The sequence below is a fragment of the Equus quagga genome, chromosome 9 (genome assembly GCF_021613505.1).
Source record: "Equus quagga isolate Etosha38 chromosome 9, UCLA_HA_Equagga_1.0, whole genome shotgun sequence".
NCBI classification, from domain to species: Eukaryota; Metazoa; Chordata; class Mammalia; order Perissodactyla; family Equidae; genus Equus; species Equus quagga.
Window position 1 is genome coordinate 21,402,641 of NC_060275.1, and position 21,849 is coordinate 21,424,489.

Consider the following 21,849-nt stretch of genomic DNA (forward strand, 5'->3'; position numbering starts at 1 on the left):
TGGGTGTTTATTTAGAATCAAGATGCCCCAAGATGACTCATCAGAGATCAGCCACTTACTCAAAGACTTGGACTCTGCCTTAAAATACTGGTAAATAAATATATACTTAAATTTTAAGTTAAAGTATTTACATAGCATTTTTTATCATTCTACCACTGTAACGGACTTTGTGGATCCCACTGTAATTTTTTTCACTGAAAAATTCTTTAAAGATTAGGCAAACATCTCCTGCTTCCATTTCTTTACCCTTCTAACTCCTTAATCTCTTAAATCAAGACTTCAGCGATCTCAAATGGTTCCGTTGCCAGCCTAACCACAGAGCCAGTGGGCTGCTCTCGCCTGTCTTTCATTTCTCTCCATTCCTTCTCCATTCCCTGTTCAGTACAAGTTCAGGCCCTTACATTTTGCAGAACCCCCCCCAGCTAGCCCACTGCCTCCTGTCTGCCCTGTACATCGATGCCAGCTTAATCTTCCTAAAGTACAGTTCTGTTCAAGTTACCCAAGTCCTACCTGCAAGGTCTGCAGGGCCTTGCAGAGGTAGGTTTGATAAAAGGGGGTGGGCAAGGGGGAGGAGGATGGCAATAAGGATGCATGGAGGGGTTCCAGAGGTAAGTTCAATGAACCACGTAGAACAAATCAGCAGAGTTAGCAGAAAAGCCAAACCATGGTTGAGGGGGAGCCAAGAAAACTGTCAAATGTGAGGACTGAAGGGTGAGATTGAGAGAAAAATTCAGAAATGAAAATAGGGTTCGAGGACAGGAACATGGACTATATATTGAATGTGATCTGAATTTCAAGAAGGTCCCAAATAGCAACAGGGAGTGCTGAGGTTGGCTTTCTCTGAGCTGCTCAGGATTCGAGCTTCCAAGTAGGCCTGGGACTGGGGCTGACTTTAGGAGCTGTGGTGTGTTTTCAGTTTTCTACCTATCTTTGGGGATTCCTTGGAAAACTATCTGTCCGCACTGCATGCATACTCAATGGGGCTGTTTACCAAGATGCTCTTCCTAACGTTGGTCAAATGACGAACGAGTGACACATAAAGACCAATAAAATTCTCTCTCTTGGAAATTTGAATGTTGGGTGGAGAGAACAAAAACATTTGGAGTTGACTCACTCTAACAGAAGTGCCTTGGAAAGACTTCCGTTGGGTCCTGCTCCTTGATCCTAGTCTAGTAGAGCTATCTGGGTTTTCTCCTTCCTGAGAACTGGTTGTTCAGCTTTTCCTTTGATTCTGTGACCTCCTTCCAATTAATTAATCCAATTAATTGTGTTTGGGGCAGTTTCTGTTTCATGCTACCTGAAAGCTTTCATTGATTCTCCAGCTTAAGAACTATCCTGGCCTGCATCTATGTGGCTTTTCTGGCCAAACACTCAATGGTTCTCTATGATCTGGCATATTAAGTGTATATTCCTCACCACGGAGTTTCAGGCCTTGCAAAATATAGTAATGGTCTACTACTCAGGTTTTATTTCTACTATTTCCCTACTTACATCCTGTTCTCTAGTCAATAAATTACCATCTGGAGTAAATCATTATAGTAAAGGTTGACTGCGAATCATGCCTCCTGGTATCCATGTCTTTGTGGAGTCCCTCTTGCCTTGACTCTGGGCTTTGCCGTGTGACTTGCTCTGGCCAAGGGGACATTAGTAAATATGACAGAAGCAGAGGCTTAAAAAGGACCTGTGCAGTGGGGCTTGCCCTCTTAGAACGTTGCTGCCACCATGTGTTGAAATGTGGTCTAGCCTTTTAGAGGGTGAAAGAGCGTACCAGGAGAGAGGCCAGCTGTCCCAGCTCCCAGCGAGCCTCCAGCTGAAGCTTCATGAGCAACCCAAAGAATCAAATCATCAGAGTTGATGAATGATTGTTAATCGATAACTGAGACAGAAATGGGTTTCATTTCCTTAATCGGAGCCATAAGTTCAATAGATACATTCTTTATTTTCTGGGCACCAGTTTGCCCACCTGGTTCACTGCCACAAAACCTGGGTCTGGCTGAGCATCCTTCCAGCTTCCTACAGCAGGATCCTCACTGCTTTTCCAAACTCCACCAACAGTCTCCTTGCTGCTCCTCCAGCCTCTGCCTGCTGTCTGGTCACAAAGTCAACGCACGTGTTTTCATTTTTCTGTTATGGCAGCACCTGTGTAACCGATTTCTGTCTCTCCCAAAATATTGCAGTCATATTTTTAAATGTAAGTACAACATTTTTAAAAGATGACCCTAAATGCCACCTCTTCCCTGAATATTTCCTCGTGTACCAGACATGGTTTCTCCCTTTTTTGAAACCCTCACAGTACTCCGAACCTCTCTCATGGTGCTTATGATCTGCATCATTATCTTTCCTACCTTGTGGTTGTCCTCTGGGTAGCCTCCTATGCGGTGTTTTACCAGATATTGGGGCCCTCATCTCTGCAACCCCTATGCTTTACTCCTCAAAATGTGGTCCCCAGACCAGGAGCAATGACATCACTTGAGTTTGTTAGAATGCCAAATCTCAGGCCCTATCCTAGAAATAGCGAATGAGAGTCTGAATTTTACCAAGACCTCCAGATGGTTTGAATGCATATTAAAGTTTGAAAAGAATTGCTTTAATGCAATAATATGCAGTTGTGCATAAGGATAACTCGAAGACTTAAAAAAAAAATCCCAATGCTTGGGTACCACACCAGATGAATTAAATTAATTCACAGTCTGGGTTGAGACCCACTGTTCTAACGTAGGATTGGCAGGTTTAGCAAATAAAAATACAGAACACTCAGTTAAATTAGTATTTCAGATCAACAGTAAAGAATTTTTTAGTATCTCTCGAATATTGTATGGGACATACTTAACACCAAAAAATTCTTTGCCTTCGATCTGAAATTCTAATTTAAGTGAGCATCCTAGATTTTACCTGGCAGCCCTACACTCTAGTGTTTAGTCCAGAGCAGAGAGTGGTTTTCCAACACTGGAGGGCAACAGAATCACTGGGAAGGGTTTATCAACAGAGAGTCCTGGGCCCCAATTCTGAGTTTCTGATTTAGTGGAGCTGAGATGAGGCACAAGGATTTGGATTTCTGACAAGTTTTCTGGGTGAACCTGTTGATCTGGGAACCAAATCTGAGAACCATTGGTCTGGAATTGCACTTGTCTGAAGGGATGCCTTCCATGTATACAAATCAGTGATTGGAAAAAGACTGCTGAGTAGATACCATGGCGACCTCCATCAGCAATACCGAACATGAAAACATCTCTTAATGGAGATGAGGGTTATACAAGGAGAAGGTACACGGGTAAGAAAATAAGGCCCTCATTGGACATCATGGGCATCAGGTACCTACAGGGCCTGGACATGTACCCCTCCCTCCAGGGGCAGTTGGAAATGGCTTATCTCTAAGAATATGGCTCTAAATCAGAGCTGTCTCATAGAAACATAATGCGAGCCACAGGTATAATTTAAAAAATTTTAGGAGTTATATTAAAGTGCTTAAAGAAACAGATGAATTCATTCTAGTAATAGATTTTATTTATCTCAATACATCCAAAATCTCATCATTTTAATCTGCAATCATCACAAACAATTATCAATGAGATCATTTACATTCTTTTTTTCATACTAAGTCTTTGAAATCTGGTGTATATTTCATGGTTTCCATCGCATCTCAATTCAGAGCAGCCACATTCCAAATGCTCCAATGGCCTCATGAGGCTCATGGCTGCTGTATTGAACAGTGCTGCTTGAAACTATTGTCTGACCTTGATACAGCCCAACCCTGGGCTGATTGCCTGGTCCAAGCACCTCACTCTTCTCTGACCACAGACTTGGACTAGTTCCCAGGCCAGTTGTACCTTGTGATTTTTATTTTTTTCTTGAATTCCTAGCCCTGCCCTCCCCTTCCTCACTCCCATGTCCTTGCTCAAGGGGAAACGGCGTGAATGGAAATCTCAACGCCAAAAATAACTATTCAGGCTTAAAGGGAACTTGCTGCCCATCCAGTGTAATGTAAGTGGCTGAAATGTTATGTGTGTCCATTGAATCTTTGCTTTGGACAGGTTTTTCCATCATATGAGAGGCTTAACCAAAGTTACAGTCCGAGAAGCCCTGTTGGGGCCCTGTTTAATCTAGTTTTAAAATCATAAGTACCAGAGAGACTAACAAACATTTCCCTAGGATAGCTTGAATCCTATAACTTTCATTTTCAAGGAAATAGGCTCCATAGAAGAAACACAAGTAAAAGAGAATAAAAACCACCCAAAGGTAGTAGGCCAAAGTCTTAAGTTCTTGGGTAAAAAATAAACAGGCTGCTCTCATTGGAACCATCGTTTATATTTTTTCACAGGTTAGTGGCATATTTATCCCGTATTTGAAACTTTTTGTTGGAAGGGTGTCAAAGTTTAGCAATTTTGCAGTTAAAAGTTGAAAAGAAATTATTTATCAAACGTATTACTCTATGAGACAGAACAGAAATATGCAAAGATTTTCTGTATATTAGTTCTATTTTCAAAGCCTAGGAAGGTTCAGCTAAATTTCAGCTGTGGGCCGTGGCTCTTTGAGATCTGGAACTTGGCTACCTCAATGGAGAAACCAGGAGGCACATAGGGAGATTCTAAATCTATGATCACTTTTATGATCTAGAATTATGTTTGAGGTCCTGAGACATGGGTTAAATTTAACTTCGATCATTAACTAGATGAATTTTCAGCTAGAATTTCAGCTGTAAACAATCTGACAGGGTGATTGGCAGCCTCTCATTATAGAGGCGTAGTGATTAATTAACACAGAGCTTAATTAATTTTGTAAGGCAAGGAGCAGTATTCCTTTGCAGTGAAAATCCATATTTGAATACTTGGAGCCCTTTCTCTGGGTTAATTTCAGATATTTAGCTCACTTTAAATTCTCAGTTCTTAGTAAATGTTATATGCTTCCAACTATTAAAGTAACTGGGAATATTTATGATATTCTACGTCAAGTTATTTTTGGAAGAATGTGAAGTGTAAATAACTACATTCCTTTATTCTTGTTTCAATTTCAAAAGCGTATTTATATCATTGTATTGATTAGGATGTTAAATTACACTGTTAAAGACAAAGATGTATATAGAAACTGTGGGAAAATATTTACCCCCACCCCTGCTTGCGGTGGGAATTATCTCAATGCTATGCTCAATACACATTTAAATCATTTTGCCATGAAAAAGCCTGGAGCATCATGTCTTTAAATATTGGAGTGAGTCTTAGGGACGCTACAGAAAAGAGTTCATTCCCTTGGCATACGACTTAACAGTAATCTCTATTCTGCAAATAAACCAAGAATGGGAGATTTTCTTCAGCTGGAAAAGTAATTTACTGGGAGGGTCCGAAGAGAGTTCAGAGGTTGGAAACTGGAAGGGCTGGGATTCTCCCGCTGGCTGGGAAAGAGAGATGATGCCTGCCAAGAAGCTCAAGATGAAGACTGAGCCACATGGCGGTCACGTGGACCATGTGGAGTCTGAACTCAGAACAAATGAGGAAAACAGCTGTGAATGCAGTGTAGACCAGCTCTGTAGCACTGAGACCCAGAGAGAGATGGACAAGGTGGGAGGTGGGCTTCATGAGAAAAGGACATTCCTGGAGACGGCCGCAAGAACTTAGTACAAGACCAGAAGCCCAGGAAGGACTTGGGGATATCTTCTTTTTCCTTCTGGGGCAGCCACAGCTAGAGCAAAGCCTGAGGGGCCCTAGAAGGGCAGAGAGCGGAAAGCAGAAAGGAAATGACTCCCCTCTGAAAGGGCCAGAGAGGACCGTGGGAAGCAATGATTAGCAAACAGGTTCCAGGACTGAGCGTCCTGCCACACCCATGACCTTGGAACTTTACATCTGTGAGAACTGTAGTTTACTTTATAGCTTGCAGAACAATTCTCTCCAAAGTAATTTAGTAGTTATTTGGTTAAGCTAAGTTTTTAAGTAAATATCACACCTTTAGAGTCTCATTAAGGTCACAGAGAGGACAGCAGTGTCTCCTTAGGACACAGTGTAGGGGTGTCCGTGAGCCGGAAGCCCAGGGGGAATCAGCGATGTGGAATGCAAGGAGCAGGTGAGGCAGGGAGGGAGAATGTCAGGGTAACCTATGGACACCTGAGGCCCTGACACCCGCTTCTGTTACTGAAGCCCGGCCGGCTGAAATGCCACTCCCCAGACATCTGTGACCACTTGATGCCAGACAAACAAATCACATCCACACAAGGGGGGACATTTATTTGCTAGTCAGGATAAGCTGTGACCTTTGGTCACTATCTGTTTTCAGGAACAGGATAGAAATTAGATTTCTTTCCAGATTTTACCTGTCTGAACTGCCCTCAATATCTTCCTTTTTGATTTTTAATAAATTATTATTTCACTGTTCATCATTATAACAGACATCTATAAGCTTTAAATGGTTACATACTAGTAATATTAATTAATTTGTTAATTGGACTTCTGCTCGAATCCTTCTATTTTCATAGTTTTTCTCTCAATTCATTGGCTATTTTTTTCTCAGTCTTTGCTACATCCTCCTCCTGTTTCTGTCATTTCAATATCTCTCCTCTGTACTCATTCCCTCGACTGCTTCACCCGGTTCTATATTTTTCCTTGCCTTTCATAATTCATATGTATATTTATATCCAGTTTTGAGCTCCAGACTTACACATTCAATTACCTAATTGTTAAATCTCTCCGTTGGATATCTAATAAGCATTGTAGTTATAAAAGCTTGAAAACGAAACACTCAATTTTCCTCTAAAACTTGCTTTTTCTTTTATTAGTCCAATCTCAAAAATCAGTTTACTCAACAGATATTACTGAGTGTATCTTCTCTGTCAGATACAGCTTAAGATTCCTCAGTGAACGAAAGAGGGAGGAGGCAGAAAAGAAGCAGCAAATACAACATCTAAATAAGTTACCTAGTGTGTGAGAGGGTAGTGAGTGCTTTGTTAAAAGAAAAAAGAAAATTAGGTCGAGGTGCAGTGGAAAGAGGCCTGCATCATTAAATAAGGTGGCCAGGGAGATGCTACCGAGGGAGTGGCATTTGAGCAAAGACTTGAAATTGGTGAGGGAGTTCAGCTTTTGGGATTAAGAGAGAGTAAGACAAGAGAAACTGGAGATAGTAACTCTTTTTAAGAGTTTGCTATATGTTGGTACAAAGGAATGGAGATACAACTGGCAGAGGAAGTGGGATCAAGAGAAGGTTTTTCTGCTTTTATTAAAAATTTTAATTGAAGTGTAACATTCATACAGAATATGCAATAATTCTAAGTGAGAATTGAAAACATTGTGAAGTGGGGGCTGGCCTGGTGGTGTAGTGGGTAAGTTCATGCGCTCCACTTGAGCAGCCCAGGTTTGTGGGTTTGGATCCTGGGTGTGGACCTACACACCACTCATCAAGCCATGCTGTGGTGGCATCCCACATACAAAACAGAAGAGGATAGCCACAGATATTAGCTCAGGGTCACTCTTCCTCAAGCTAAAAGAGGAAGCTTGTCTACAGATGTTATCCCAGGGCTAATCTTCCTCATCAAAAAAAGAGAAAAAATAAAAAACAACAACAAAACACACTGTGAAGTGTTTTCACAAGGTGACTACTATCCATGTCAGAAAACAGAATAATGCCAGCACCCCAGAGGATGCCCTTCTGCACCCAAAGGTAACCACTGTATTGACTTCTGATTCCATAAATTTGTCTTTCCAGTTTTTGAACTTTATATGAATGGAATCAATTTGTGTGTACACTTTAGTGATTGGCTTCTTTCTCTAAATTATGTTTGTGAGATTTATCCGTGCTGTTGTGTGCAGCAGGAACTCATTTATTCTTCTTTCTGTACAGTATTTCACTGTATATTATACTAGTTTTTGATTTGCTTTTCACTCTCTTAATGATGTAATTTGATGAAAAGAATGTATTAGTTTTAATGTAGTGACATTTATTAATCTTATCCTTTATGGCATGTGATTTGGTATACTGTTTAAGAAAGTTTGCCTATGCCAAAATTATAAAGATTTTCTCCTATGTTAACTTCTAGAAGTTTTATTACTTTGTCTTTTACGTTTAGGTCTATAATCCACCTGGATTTAACTTTATGTATATGGTGTGAGGGAAACTACAAGCTTTATTCTTGGCATTGTTATTGAAAAGAACGTCTTTTCCAGTGTTTTCATTTCATAGATTACGTGACTGGATATATGAGCTGTGTCTCTGGACTTTCTATTCTATTCAGTTTGTGTTATTGTCTCTCTGTGGGCCACTTACAAAGCTAATTACTATAGCTTTTTGCTAAGTCTTGATATCTGATTATGTAAGTCCTTCAACTTACTTCATTTTTGTTTAAGTATCTCTTGACTATATTTGGACTTTTACATTTCCATATAAATTTTATAAATAACTTGTCGAATTAAATTTTAAAAATATAATTTTGATTATGATTTCATTAAATCTGGAGAGATCAATATAAGACAACTAACATTTTTGTAGTACATCTTCCATTTTACAATTTAGGCTTCCAACCCATGAACATATTATAACTCTCCATTTTCTACAAGCCTTCTTCACTTGTGCTCAATCTGTTTTGTAGTTTTCTGAATAGCAGTCTTGCATTTCTTTTGTTTGATTTATTCCCAGTATTTTATGCTAATTGGTGCTATTGTAAATAGTATCTTTCTAAAAATCATCGTTTTCTAATGTTTGTTGATTTACATAGAAATAGAATTGATCAACTTTTTGTATATTGACCATGTATCTAGCAACATGGATAAATTCACTTCTTAATTGTAATAGTTTATCTGTAGATTCTTGTGAACATTCCACATATACAATCACATTATCTATAAATAAGGACATAATTTTTCCTTTTCAATTTTTATATATTTTATTTCCTTTTCTTGCTTTATTTCACTGCATATTATCTCCAATATAATACTGCACAAAAACTGTGATGGGAGCATCCTTGCCTCATTTCTGATCTCAGATCAGCTGCTTTCAATTTTTCACCATTAAGCATGGTTTTCCTATAAAGTTTTGTGGATATTCTTTAATTGAATTAAGGAGATTTCCTTCTTAGAGTTTTCAAAACTCTTTCTAAGAGTTTTGTTTTTAAATCATGAGCAGGTGTTGAATTTTAACAAATCCTTTTTCTCCATTTTTTAAAGTATCAGATATTTTTCTTCTTTAGTTTCTTAATGTGAAGAATTATCTTGATTGATTTTTAATAGTTAAACCAATCTTGCAACTCTGGAATAAGCCCAACTTGGTTGGAATATACTATACTATTTACACCTTGCTGAAATTCAATTTGATAGTATTTGAGAGCTTTACATATATGATCATGAGAGGCATTGGCTTGTCATTTTCCTTTCTTGTAGTGGTCTTGTTACATTGTCCATGGCCTAACTGTGAGTACCAGGGCATCTGCTAGCTATACCAAGGCTAGCTGATAGTACCATGCTATCTCTTGGCAGACAGGGCTGATTTCTCTTTTGGCCAAGGGTAAACAATCTAAGACCACAGGGCATTAACCTAGGATATGCAGTTCTGCACCACTGCCATGATTATGCTGATCAGGAAGTTGTCCACAGTATGTTGCCTGTAGTTGGGGGAGGGTTAGCGTTTCCCGGTCTTTTCGTTTCGGGATGAGTTATTCAAACCTCTGATGTCATAATGGTGTGCAGTAGCATTGGTGAATCTGTAAAAGATACACCAGCCAACTGCAACCCAGGTGATTACCAGAAACAAATTGGCCATCTGTTCTTGTATTAGATTCTGAAGAAGGGGCCTAGATTATCATTTCAGGTTGTGAAAACATATCCCAAAGTTCGGCTGGTCCTTCCTAGAGACCTGAGTGATTTTCTCTTTTAGCCTAGTCCTGTTCTACTTGACCTCTGGAATTTGTTTAGGCACAACAAGAGTGTTTGCTAAAGCATAAACTCCCCCTTAGATTATGAATTTAAATTTAAACTGGTTTGTTGGACTTCCAGAGCAGAAGCATGCTTTCTTAAGAAGTAGGGACAGGGGGACCCAGATTCTAATAGGAACAACAGGAATAAGACATTGGTTCCTTAAGGTGGGTAAACTCCTTATGTAGAATTATACAGGTCCTGTAAAGAAGTTGGAATGTCTCTAAAGAAAACAAACTGACCATTGTGGCAAGGAAAACCCCAGGAAATCCCTTTGTTTCAAAACCGTTTCAAAGTCACCGACTAACCTCAAGTCATACCTACCATTAGTATAAATACTTGCTCTTTTATCTTTTGTCAGTTGGCAGGTCTGGGAAAGAGCAATTAACTGAGCTGTTTGAACTAAGTTAATTTCTTGGAGAAGCTAAGATGTTAAGGGTAAACTCACATCTGTGATGGCACTGCCTACTTGGCAATTGTTCCTTTCCTTTTTAAGGCTGAGCCATCATCAAACAAAATTTAACCAGTCTTGTTCGAAGAAGTCTTCCTGTGCAGGATATGGCTAGTTCCCAGAGGTCAGCAATCATGGGCTTCTCTGTGGGGGAGGGTAGGGGTGGGGCTGGGTGTGTGTTACAGTAATGGATAGTGATGTGTGAAGAGAAAGGAACAATATTTCATAGGAGGTCAAGCAAGTGGCTATAATTGGCTAAGTGGTTTTAGTCAGTGGAGGAGTCTGTATAGCACAGGGAAGTATCACGTTTAGTGGAGATCCTAGGAATCAATCAACTGAAGCTTTCACATGTTTTGTGATTTCTGCTATAGTTTTTAGATGCGAAGGAGAAGCCTTGGTTGCTGGAGCTAATGAAAAACTGGAAAAGAAAGGCCTCTGGTGATCCCCTTGTCAATGAGTGAGTACCTCTAGCGCTTATTCTGACTTTTCATGAACCAAAAGAGGAGATGATTTATGAATCCAAAATCCTTTAGTACAAATCTTTTAGTAGACAGTTATCGTAAGAGTCTTTGTGTTTAAATGTGTTTGCTTTTTTTAACTTGAAAAGTATATAATCATAGAAATATATCTATGTTAACATATGTATGTTATACATAATTAATCTAGGAAGATAAATTCTTATTTTGATTTGTCAGTTATTTCTAATTGCCATGAGTTTGGTCAAGAAAAGAGGCTGCAACGACAGTTTTGATTCAGTTAAAATTTGGAGAATTTTATTCAAACGTAATTATTCTTACTGTCGTTTCTTTTCTAAGATGAAGAAACAAATCTTTGTGTTCCCTAATGGCCATTTTAGGAGACCCAAAAACAGATTAGGCATAAAAGTCATCTTAATAGCCTTATTATTCTGTATTTGGGGCAGGCAAAAATCAGGAATAGTTACTAAAGAAGACAAGATGTAAGTCATAAGTACCTAAAGAAAAGTAATATTTACAGGCAATGTTGTAAACATATACAACAATAAACAATAATGATTATCAGAAACTCAGCCTTGTCTTTAAAGGTTAGGGATCTTTTTAAAAACAACTTAAGTCTGTGTCAAAAAGCCCATAAATTAACTACTAATCTGGGAATAAAATAACTTAGTCATTTTATAGGAAAAAATACCCAAATGCTAATTGAACTGTTTTTGTGTGTTATTAATGTAATAACTTATTAATATGTGTTTACATATGTGTGTGAATTTTGACATACACAGATATATAAATATACAAATAAGTAATTAAGTAATGAGTTTAAAGCTTTTTTTTTTAAATTTTATTTTTCCTTTTTCTCCCCAAAGCCCCCGGTACATAGTTGTCTATTTTTAGTTGTGGGTCCTTCTAGTTGTGGCATGTGGGATGCTGCCTCAGCATGGCCTGATGAGCGGTGCCATGTCCGCGCCCAGGATCTGAACCAGCCAAACCCTGGGCCGCCCAAGCAGAGTGCCTGAACTTAACCACTCAGCCACAGGGCGGGCCCCTAAAGCTTTTAACTATAGCTAAGAAATAGAAATGTAACTCCTAAGAACTAGCAGATGATTATACATTTTTTATCTTTATACTTTTCTTTTTTTTCTCCCCCTTCCCCACCTCCGTGATTTTTCTTAAAGGCTCTGTCCAATTCTTCCCACAGGTGCCACCTACCCCTACTGGGCCCCAAGGTGAATTCTTTGGCCTCACTCTGTGGGTATTGACTTTCTACTTGAAGGGTCAGTCATACTGTCCACAAGCTCTAGTGTCCATTCTAAGGGCCTGTCACACCTGTAGCGCCTGTTGAAGAGGAACCTGAGGCAGCCATGTTCTCATCATGGTGACCACTGGGTAGTTACTAAGTACTAGAAGACAGAGAGAGAGGGTGATGGGCACCCATCCCAATGGCAGCCAATCCATAGGATGGACAGTGACTTTTGAGGTGACCTGGGATAAACAGTTCATCCTAAGGAGGAACAAAGAGGTTCCATCAGAGCCTCACTCTTCAGGAATCAGAACTGGGAAGAACAAAAAGAATCTGGCAGCAAGTAGCCAAAGCTGAAGCTAAAAGAATTTATAAAAGTTAGGGCCCATTTTACAGAAACTGAGGTCCAGAGAGGTCATATAACTTACCCAAGGGCAACTAACTAAACTGACCGCTGCTTTACACTCCACCTCATGGCCAGTGAAGATTTATAGAGCAAGGGGTGAGGAAGCCACTTGATTGTGGGAAGAGATGGGAGACGGAGGAAACAGCTGGGTCATATTAACGCTTCGTAGAGTTCTAGACTGAGGACTGCCAGACTCTCGGGGGGAAATCCTAGAGTTCCTCCCTCCAGGTCAGGTCTCCAGGAATTTCAGGCGTGGCAGGGTTCCTCCAGTGAGCTCTCCACCTCCCTTATGGCCATGTGGAGCTTCACACTACCCCTGCCTTTCTTGAGCTAACCCAAGGACACTTTTTTCTTTAACAAAAAATGTCTATTTTGCTGCCAAATCATAAAAAAGACAACTTTTCAAAAAACCAACCAAAACTTAGAAACAGGGATCTAGGTATCAAACCACGAAACTCTGCTGTTGCAAAAAGGATAAAAAGTCAAATTCCCATAGCCCATTAGAAAATACCTTAAAAAACACACACAAAGAATTCATAAAGTTAGGGTCGAAGCCACAATGGTATGGACAGGTTAGAAAAGCAGATAATTAAGGAAAGTGCAGCTTGTTTGGCTTGAGAATATATTAGGTTTTCTCCTATTCCAGCAGAGGAAAAACAAAACAAAAAACAAAAAATAGAACATGACGGCTGAAGTAATATTAAAGTCGTGCTTACCAACTGAAGGTAGGGCCGGGGGGAGGGAAAGAGTGTAGACCAAAAGGTAGCAAAGATAAGTTATCTTGAAAGTTAGGCTCTATCTCTAACTAAAATTCTTTGTCTAAAACAACATTCCCACAGCTCTACTCTGGGCTGCACACCCCTCCTCCAAACTTAGAAATACCTGGATAAAGCACTTAAAATGGACATCTCAATCTCGTGCCTCTCCACCTTTCTCCATCTTCCTTCATTTGGGGGAGGGACTCACAATGCAGAAGGAAGTGACATTCATTACTCCAGCTATTGCTAAGCAGAGCAGACCAAGCTCATCTCAGAAAGAAAGGTTATAAAAATCAGAACATATTAAGTCCAAAAGAATATACCCAATTCTGCACTTTGAAAGGGTATTTTTGAAAGAACATCTAGTTTTTCTCAGAGAGCAGCAATAGTTTAAAATAATGATGCCCATGATCTTTTGATAAATACCCAGCAATGGATTAGCTGGATCATATGTAGTTCTATTCTTAATTTTTTGAGGAATCGCCATACTGTTTTCCATAGTGGCTGCACCAGTATGCATTCCCACCAGCAGTGTATGAGGGTTCTCTTTTCTCCACATCCTCTCCAACACCATCTAAAGAACATGAAAACATGAATGTGTAAAGATATATGCACCCCTATGTTCATTGCAGCATTATTCACAATAGCCAAGACTTGGAAGCAACCTAGGTGCCCATTAGGGACAAATGGATAAAGAAGATGTGGTATATATACACAATGGAATACTACTGAGCCATAAAAAAGGATGAAATCCAGCCATTTGTGACATGGATGGACCTTGAGGGTTTTATGCTAAGTGAAATGTCAGAGGAAGAAAGTCAAATACTGTGTGATCTCACTAATAAATAGAAGATAAAAACAACAATAACAACAACAACAACAAGAAACAAACACATAGATACAGATATTAGATTGGTGGTTACCAGAGGGCAAGGGGGGAGGGAGGAGGGTGAAACGGGTGACTGGGCACATGTGTATGGTGATGGATGGTAATTAAGCTTTGGGTGGTGAACATGATGTAATCTACACTAAAATCGAAATATAATGATGTACACCTGAAATATATATAATGTTATAAACCAATGTTACTTCAATTAAAAAAAAAAGAAATAATGATGTCCAGGTTGACCTTCAGCTGGTTTGCGTTGGTTCGTCTATACCAGTTTATTATGGCTGGCAGCTCTGCTGATTGGTTGGTGCCACTGCTCAACCAGTAGGCACATATTTTGAATATCATCCTTGGTTGTGTCATGGTTTCTCTATCCATTATGTGAGAGGAGTCTTAGAAAAAGATTCACCTGTTTAGACAGGCTTGTATATACAAGTAGACATTCATATATTGTTCATAAATATTTGCCGAATGTTCTACTAAGGAATTCATAACAACAGCGAGAGCTTCATTTCCTGCAATGATTTTTCATTACTTTTTAGCAGAGATGGACAAGAAAAATACATTACTGAACCTTTTGTGCTTCACATGATTTACTCTCACCTCTACTGCTTTATCTCCCATTAGTCTCCTGAAGTCCAGCTGGCTCATCTACTTGGTAGCTCCTTAACCTGTCTGAACATTGACTTGCTTTGTGTCTTTGTCTACGTCTGGTCTTAGAAGACTCCCACGCTCTCCCAGCATACATGGCACTGATACTCAAAACCCAGCTCCAATCCCACCTCCTCTTAAGGTTTTCCCTAGGACACATCTAAAGTCAATACTCTCTCTCTTAGTCTTCAAGCACTTATTAAGCCTCCTACTACTCAGGGATGATTTGTTTTGGGGAATATTTTAATTTATTATGTAATTGTATTTATAGTTATTTTCCACGTGCATATGTGACTTACCCATTTAAAGTGCAAACTCATTGAAATTTCAAATTATAAAAATTGACCCCAAGACTCAGTAGAGCAGCTTGCATGGAGTAGATAGATTGCTGTGCCAAGCTGGCAAGAGACATTTAGATAGACTGCATTTTCTCTAGCTCAAGAGTTCAGTCTACAAGACTCAGGGGGCCTGTAGAGTTCAATTCTGTCAAGATCAAGTGCCTTGACTTTCACACTTGCATTCTCCTTTCCATCCAACAAGTCCCAGAAAGCCCAGGAAAGCTATAGGTGCAGGCGAGGAGGAAGCACTTGGAAAATTTGCCAACATCAGACACTCCTTAGGATGGCGTTGTGGAGGTGCCCTGGGAAGCTGAGAGGAAAGACGAGAAAGGCAGCCAGAGATATCACCAAAAAGGAGATGGGAACATGCCTCCTTTATAATTTTACCAAGCCCTCTTGATCTTGTGCCTTAAAAAATAAAATATTTAATAACAAAACCTAACGTTTGAATTGTAAAGTGATTTAGGAGGACAGCTGTGGTAGGCAGAATAATGGCCCCTCAAAGATGTCCTAACCTCTGGGACCTGTGAATATGTGATCTTACATGCACAATGGACTTGGCAGATCTGAGTAAGTTAAGGATCTTAAAATGCGTGATTATCCTGAATTATCCAGTGGAGCTCAATGTAAGCACAAAGGTCTTTGTAAGTGAAAGAGGGAGAGTCAAAGTCAGAGAGAGATAAGCTGTTGGTTTTGAAAATGGAGAAAGGGGCCATGAGCCCAGAGAGGCAGGTAGCCTCTAGGAAATGATGCAAAAGACAAGAGAACAGATTCTCCCTGTGAGCCTCCAGAAAGGAGCACAGCCCTGTTGACGTCTTGACTTTAGCCCAGTGAGTACCACGTCAGGCCTCTGACCTCCAGAACTGTAAGATAAGAAATGCGTATTTTTTTTAAGCAACAAAGTTTGTGCTCATTTGTTATAGCAGCCACAGGAAACTAATACAGTACCAAATGCAATATACCCAGCATTTTATGGAAAGACCTAAGTGGGACCAATGTAAGCTGGGGAGATCAAGGAAGGTTTCCCAATACGTAGCAAATGAAGTGAGAAGGAGTTTCCAGGACAAAAGAGGAGGGGAAAGGGCATTTTAATCTGTGGGAGAAGCAGGTGTGTGTGGGGGAAACAAGCAAAAAAACAAGTCAAAGGAGAAAGGAGAGCGTGTTTGGAACACCAAAGCCATCCCACCTTATATTATAATATAATATATAATATTATATTATATATATAATTCCCTTTAGCAAATAACCCCCAAACAGAAATAAACAAGAATGATTTCAATATGAGCCCCTGTCTGAATGTCACAGGCAGAAGCTCTGAATGGGGGCCCTTGATTTATAGTTGGATCCTCTTACAACTTGGGCAACAATGTGTAGACTGCTCCAAGAGGGGAGCAGCATCTGGGGCTTTCTTCTGCCCCCCTAAAGTCCCTCCTCTTTAGTGCTCACCCCTCCCCCCACCAAGGTCATAGTAGGATGTCAGTGAGGATGCTGAGGATGGGTTGGGGATGCTTTTGTCCCTGCACAGTCTCCATCAGACCAACCCGAGCCATTCCAAAAACTGCATAATACTAATACATTTTTTTTTTAATATGGATAATGTTATGTAAAATGTGAAGAAAAGCAGCTTTTGAAAATTTGGTTATTTGAGATGATTTGTACATATTCTGTCACAAAAATAGCAACCAAATGCTATAGCTATAAGAGAAATCCATAAACATCCATCCTCCCTCCCCAATTTCCAAGCTCTAAGCCATGCCCCTGGAGTTTTCAATTTAAGGATGGCTTACGGATTCTCCTGAACAGCCTATGTAGGTTGCTGATATTTTATAGTTCTACATTCTCGTTAATCCTGAGTGGTTCCCCACTCTCCTCCACATAAGATTTATTAGAATTACTTAGGTAATAGTACATTTGCAGAACTATGGAATAGTCAGTCCTTCACACTGGTGAGAATTGTTGCTTTCAGTTAAGGCCTCCCTTCTCCCTCTGGAAAAGTGCAGAGAAATCTTGCCTTCACCTCTGATCTTGTTAGTTTTTTGGGGGATATGGTAGGAATTAAATACAAAATAGGAAGCATTTTGGAAACAAAATGGGAAAACATCTTTATTATTATTTTTAGTAACTTTGTCACACACACTTGAAAGACAGCAAATCACTTAGCCCTGTGGTGCTGGATCACTGACTGGGCCATCTATACTGTGTTTACCCAGCAAAACCTGGACTAGTGGAGCCGATTTCCCTGTTCAAGGAGGGTGAAGGCCAGGAAGGGAGCTGAGAGAGTCTCCAAAAGCAGGGCAGCATCAAGCACTGGGCCAGATCCAAGCCCAGAAGGAGGAAATGTGGTGTTTATGGGACCAACTTGTGCAAACCAAAGCAATACAACAAAGAATCCTCAACAGCTGGATTTCTTCGATGTTTACAGTATAATAAACATCCATGACTATCTCTGGAACATGATTTGTCTGTAAATATATATAAATGTCTCTATTTAATAGAACAAAGATTAGTTGTTAACTAAAATTTACCTAAGAACCATCAACTTTCACTTCTCCAGTTGGGTCCCAATCCACAAGTTCATCTGTTGGGAAAAACAAACAAACAAAAAAACATTTCTTGGGCCAGCCTCAGTGGCCTAGTGGTTAAGTTCAGTGTGCTCTGCTTCGGTGGCAGGATTTGGTTCCTGGGCACGGTCCTACACTGCTCTGTTAGCAGCCATGCTGTGCTGGTGGTCCACATACTAAAAAATAGAGGAAGGTTGGCACAGATGTTAGCTCAGGGCGAATCTTCCTCAGCAAAAACAAACAAACAAACATTTCTTTTCCCTTCCTCTCACTGGGGTAGAAGTCAGTAACTGCAGGTGTCCCAGGTCCCAGGAAGATTCTGAAAAGCCCTTGGGTATTGGGGGATTGGGCTGCAGTTTTCCAAATCTGTTAAATGTGAGATGGGTGGAGCAAATAACTAGTTAGGTTTTCTTTTTCCCCCAATCCTAAAAGTTTATGAACTTTCAAAGGGACACAGCAGGCAATCTGAAAGAGTTCCCCATGGTCAAAGCTGAAACAATCTGAACAACAAAATAAATAAGGTCGTATTGAATTATGGCTCAAAGTATAAAATAAATATACATGAGTCCATACCGAGATAAATGATTGAATGGATAAGTAAATGGGAGAGAAGGAACAAACCTTCCTTACAGAATAATTCCAAATAACATATGTAGATCCACCCCCCCCCCCCCCCCCCCCCCCCCCCCCCCCGCCAGGAAGTAGAGTTTCGTTCCCCCACCCTCCTCTCTTGAGAGTGGGCTGAACTTAGTGAGTATAGAAAGAGAAAAATAGTGCCTCTGCGGTGGAGAATGCTGGCAGATACTGCTTTAACCAAGGGATTAACATCACTAGCAGTGTCATGTTGCTATCAGGTACCCCTTGACAGGATGCGATGATGAGAAGCGCATTTTACCCCTGTGGTTTTCTCTCTCAAAACCATACCAACAGTCTAAGCATGAGAAAAACATCAGACAAAACCAAATGAGAGATATCAAGAGCTTAGCAGAAAGAATTCTTACGAACTGTCCATGTGGCGAAAAACAAGAGAATACTAAGAAACTGTCACAGACCAGAAGAGATTAAGGAGACAAGACACTAAATGCAGTGTGGAATCCTGAAATAGAAAGTTATTAACGGAAACTAGTGAAATCTGTATTGAGTCAAGTTTAGTTAACAGTAACAGACCAATGTAATTTCTTCGTAGACAAATGTACCACGGAAATGTAAGATGTGAATATTAGGGGTTTACGGAACTCTGTACTATCTCTGCAACTTTTTCGTAAATCTAAAATTCCTCCAAAAGAAAGTTTTATTATAAACAACAAGAACAAAACAAAAGTTTATGAACTTGGAGCGCAAACAGAACCTTCTTTGAAAGCAGCAACAACTAGCCCACTTGATGTAACTCTCCTGAGGGGAGCGCGGTGGTCGGGACTTGGGGGTGCAGGGCGCGCCCCCGGCAGGCGTGGGGCAGGGTGTGCGCGTCCGGGCGGGGCGGGAGCTCCTCCCCGGAGCCACCCGGGCGCCGGACTCTGCCCGGGGCGCGACCTGCGGGGCGGAGCCCAATCGGCCGGAGGCCGAGCCACCAGCGCCCGGCTGAGCAGACGCTGGCCCCAGGCCCGCCAGTCAAGGGGAGGAGCAGGGCCGGGACCCTGCGCTCGCCGAGTGCCCTCCAAGGTAGGGAGCCCTGGCGATCGCGCCCTGACTCCTGCGGCGCGCGCCTGGGCGCCCCCAGCCCCAGGTGAGTGGGTGTCCAGGTGCCCCCGGAGCTGTTCCCCCAGCGCAGCTCGGCGCACCGGGGCATTTCCCTGTAAACAGGTCCTTGGTGAGGAGGCTATTCTTCCCTCTGTTCTGGGCTCAGATTCCTTGGGCAGGAAGTTTCTGCGCCTCCGGGAAGAGAAAGAGTTGCCTTCCCCGGTGATAGAATAACCCCTCCTTAGTCCGATGCACACCTGATTATTTATTTAGGTTGCTGTCATGCAATCCCTTTTTACCAGGGGTCCCCGGGATTCAGAGGTTGTGAATAAAGCCCTTCGGAAAACTTACTGTCACCTGTGAACCCCCTTGTGGAGGCTTTGACAGGTCACTGCGCCCGAGTTTTTAAGAACACAAACGAATGAATGAATGCAGGTGGTTGTCTTACCCTTCGTCCTTCCGTGCTGGCATCTGTCGTTGCAGGTGTGGCAAAAGGAGAACAGCGCATTGGTTTACAGTTTTCTACTGTCATGGGATTTGAGAGCTGTAAATTAGCGAGCCCTAGCGTTATTATCTTACTGAAAGAGTAGTACGGGGCGGTGTAGAGGAAGTGTTCCGGTTGGATGATGAAATGGCTATGAATTTTCAGCCTTCTTCGAAAGGAGATGTGTGTGTGTGTGTGTGTGTGTGTGTGTGTGTGTGTGTGTATGGAATATAAGGATCAGAAGAAACAATTAGCCCAGAACATGGTTGGAGCTGTGTCTGTTTACCGTTAAACTATAGTTGTTTTATCTTAGGAACCAAGACCGCCTTTACTTTCTTGGTATATATAGACCAGATGAAGTGTCCAAAAGGGACTTATTCTGCATTTGCAGTAGGGAAAAGATAATGTCTTCTGGATTTTACCTAATGCTATTAAATATTCAGTTCTAGAGAAGTCTGTTCAGAAATATGATCTGAGCTGGAGTCTCAGGTACTCTGCAGACACAATGGCTTCTGTTGTTTGGTGGCTGGGCTGTCCCCCTCCCTTTCCTCTCACACTGAGAGAGAAGGTTCCTGACACATAGGAGTTTAGAGAAGGAATGCAGACAGCTTGCACTTCCTACGACCAGGTGAGCTTCATAAAAGGGTTCCTACCCCTGTTGTTTACTAAATAAATTTAGTTAGTAAACCTGCGCTAACTAAAAAGGGACTTTTGAAATTCAGACACTATTTCAGTTATATTACTTTTATGTTTTTGTGAATTAATCATAAGCTTCTTATTTGTTAGCTTAATTGATTGCTGCTGTGCTCCACAGTGGGCTGAAGTTGTAATCCATGTTCCGGCTGAAGCTGAAAAATGAGGTTTATATTTGTTTGTTTGGGATAAGGACTGAAAAAGGAAAGAATTGAAGGTTTTGAAGGGAATTTAAAAGATTTTTTTAAAGTAGTTGTTTCAAATCTCTTGAACTGAGATATTTACATCAAATTATGTGGCCATTTATTGATTGAAAAGATTTTGTAGAGGCAGAATGTCACTATCAGTTTAATAACATGTTTAAGTGAATTTACATTTGAATAAGCATGAAATCTATGTGGGGTAGGAAAACGAAAGCCTGTATGTGTTTGCATTCAGTTTTAGAAGCTATTTGGTGCATCTGTGGATTTTTGGCCTATTCAGGCATTCATTGAACCAATATTTGTTGAGCGCCTGTTGTTCAGAGCACTGTGTTCTGTGTTGGAGACACAGGGGGAGGCAGTCTTGTGTAAATAAGACACATTCCTGAACTTATGGAATTTGTATATCATTGGAATCCTCCCAGACACCCTGAAACCATAGATTAGGAACCACGTCAATGACAATCCATCAATTTTGACAGTGACTGAAACTAGATTAGTTTCAAATCATAAACTCTCTTACGTTGATTTAAATCGTCAAATCTAAAAATTTTAAAGGAGTTCTCTGTTATTCAGGTCAGTGTTTTTCTCTTTTGCTTAGGTTGGGGGAGAATTTAGAAATCATGTGTTCTTGGTTTAATATTATGAAATGTTGAGATATTAAACCTGAAATAGCTAAATATCACTTTCACTCTAAATAAAAACTAGCAGTGGATGGCAGTAATTTAGGGGGAAAAAAATCAATGAATGAAAAACTTCAAATTGAGAAGATTCTATCCATCAAATTATTTTTTCCTCTAAATTAGAAAAATATGACTACAGTTGTATTTTACCCCAGAGGAAAAGAGGGACTTTATTCAAGGCATTCTTGCTTTTTTTCCCCTTTGTTTTTAAAATACAACTTTATTGGAGGTATAATTTACATACCATAAAATTCATTCCAGTATACAATTCTGTGATTTTTGGTAAATTTACAGAATTGTGTAACCATCATTACAATCCAGTTTTAGAAGATTTTCGTCATCCACAAAAGACTCCACATGCCTGTTAGCAGTCATTCACTATTTCACACCCAGCGCCGGGCAACCGCTAATCTACTTCGTGTATCTTTAGATTTGACTTTTCCAGACATTTCATACAAATA

At 40.5% G+C, this 21,849-nt stretch overlaps 1 protein-coding gene across 6 annotated transcripts in view; it reads left to right on the forward strand.

Moving 5' to 3' along the window:
* Positions 1 to 3,932: 3,932 nt before the first annotated feature.
* CCDC68 (coiled-coil domain containing 68) overlaps positions 3,933 to 21,849 on the forward strand; it is a 63,923-nt gene continuing 46,006 nt past the window's right edge. For 2 of the 6 annotated variants that reach the window (XM_046672349.1, XM_046672350.1), the window contains exon 1: positions 19,223 to 19,374. The gene's annotated coding sequence lies outside the window, so the exon portion shown is untranslated. Of the gene's footprint in view, positions 3,982 to 10,703; positions 10,790 to 19,222; positions 19,375 to 21,849 lie in introns of those variants that run through there. The other 4 variants (XM_046672351.1, XM_046672355.1, XM_046672354.1 and 1 more) reach the window with 4 other exon arrangements.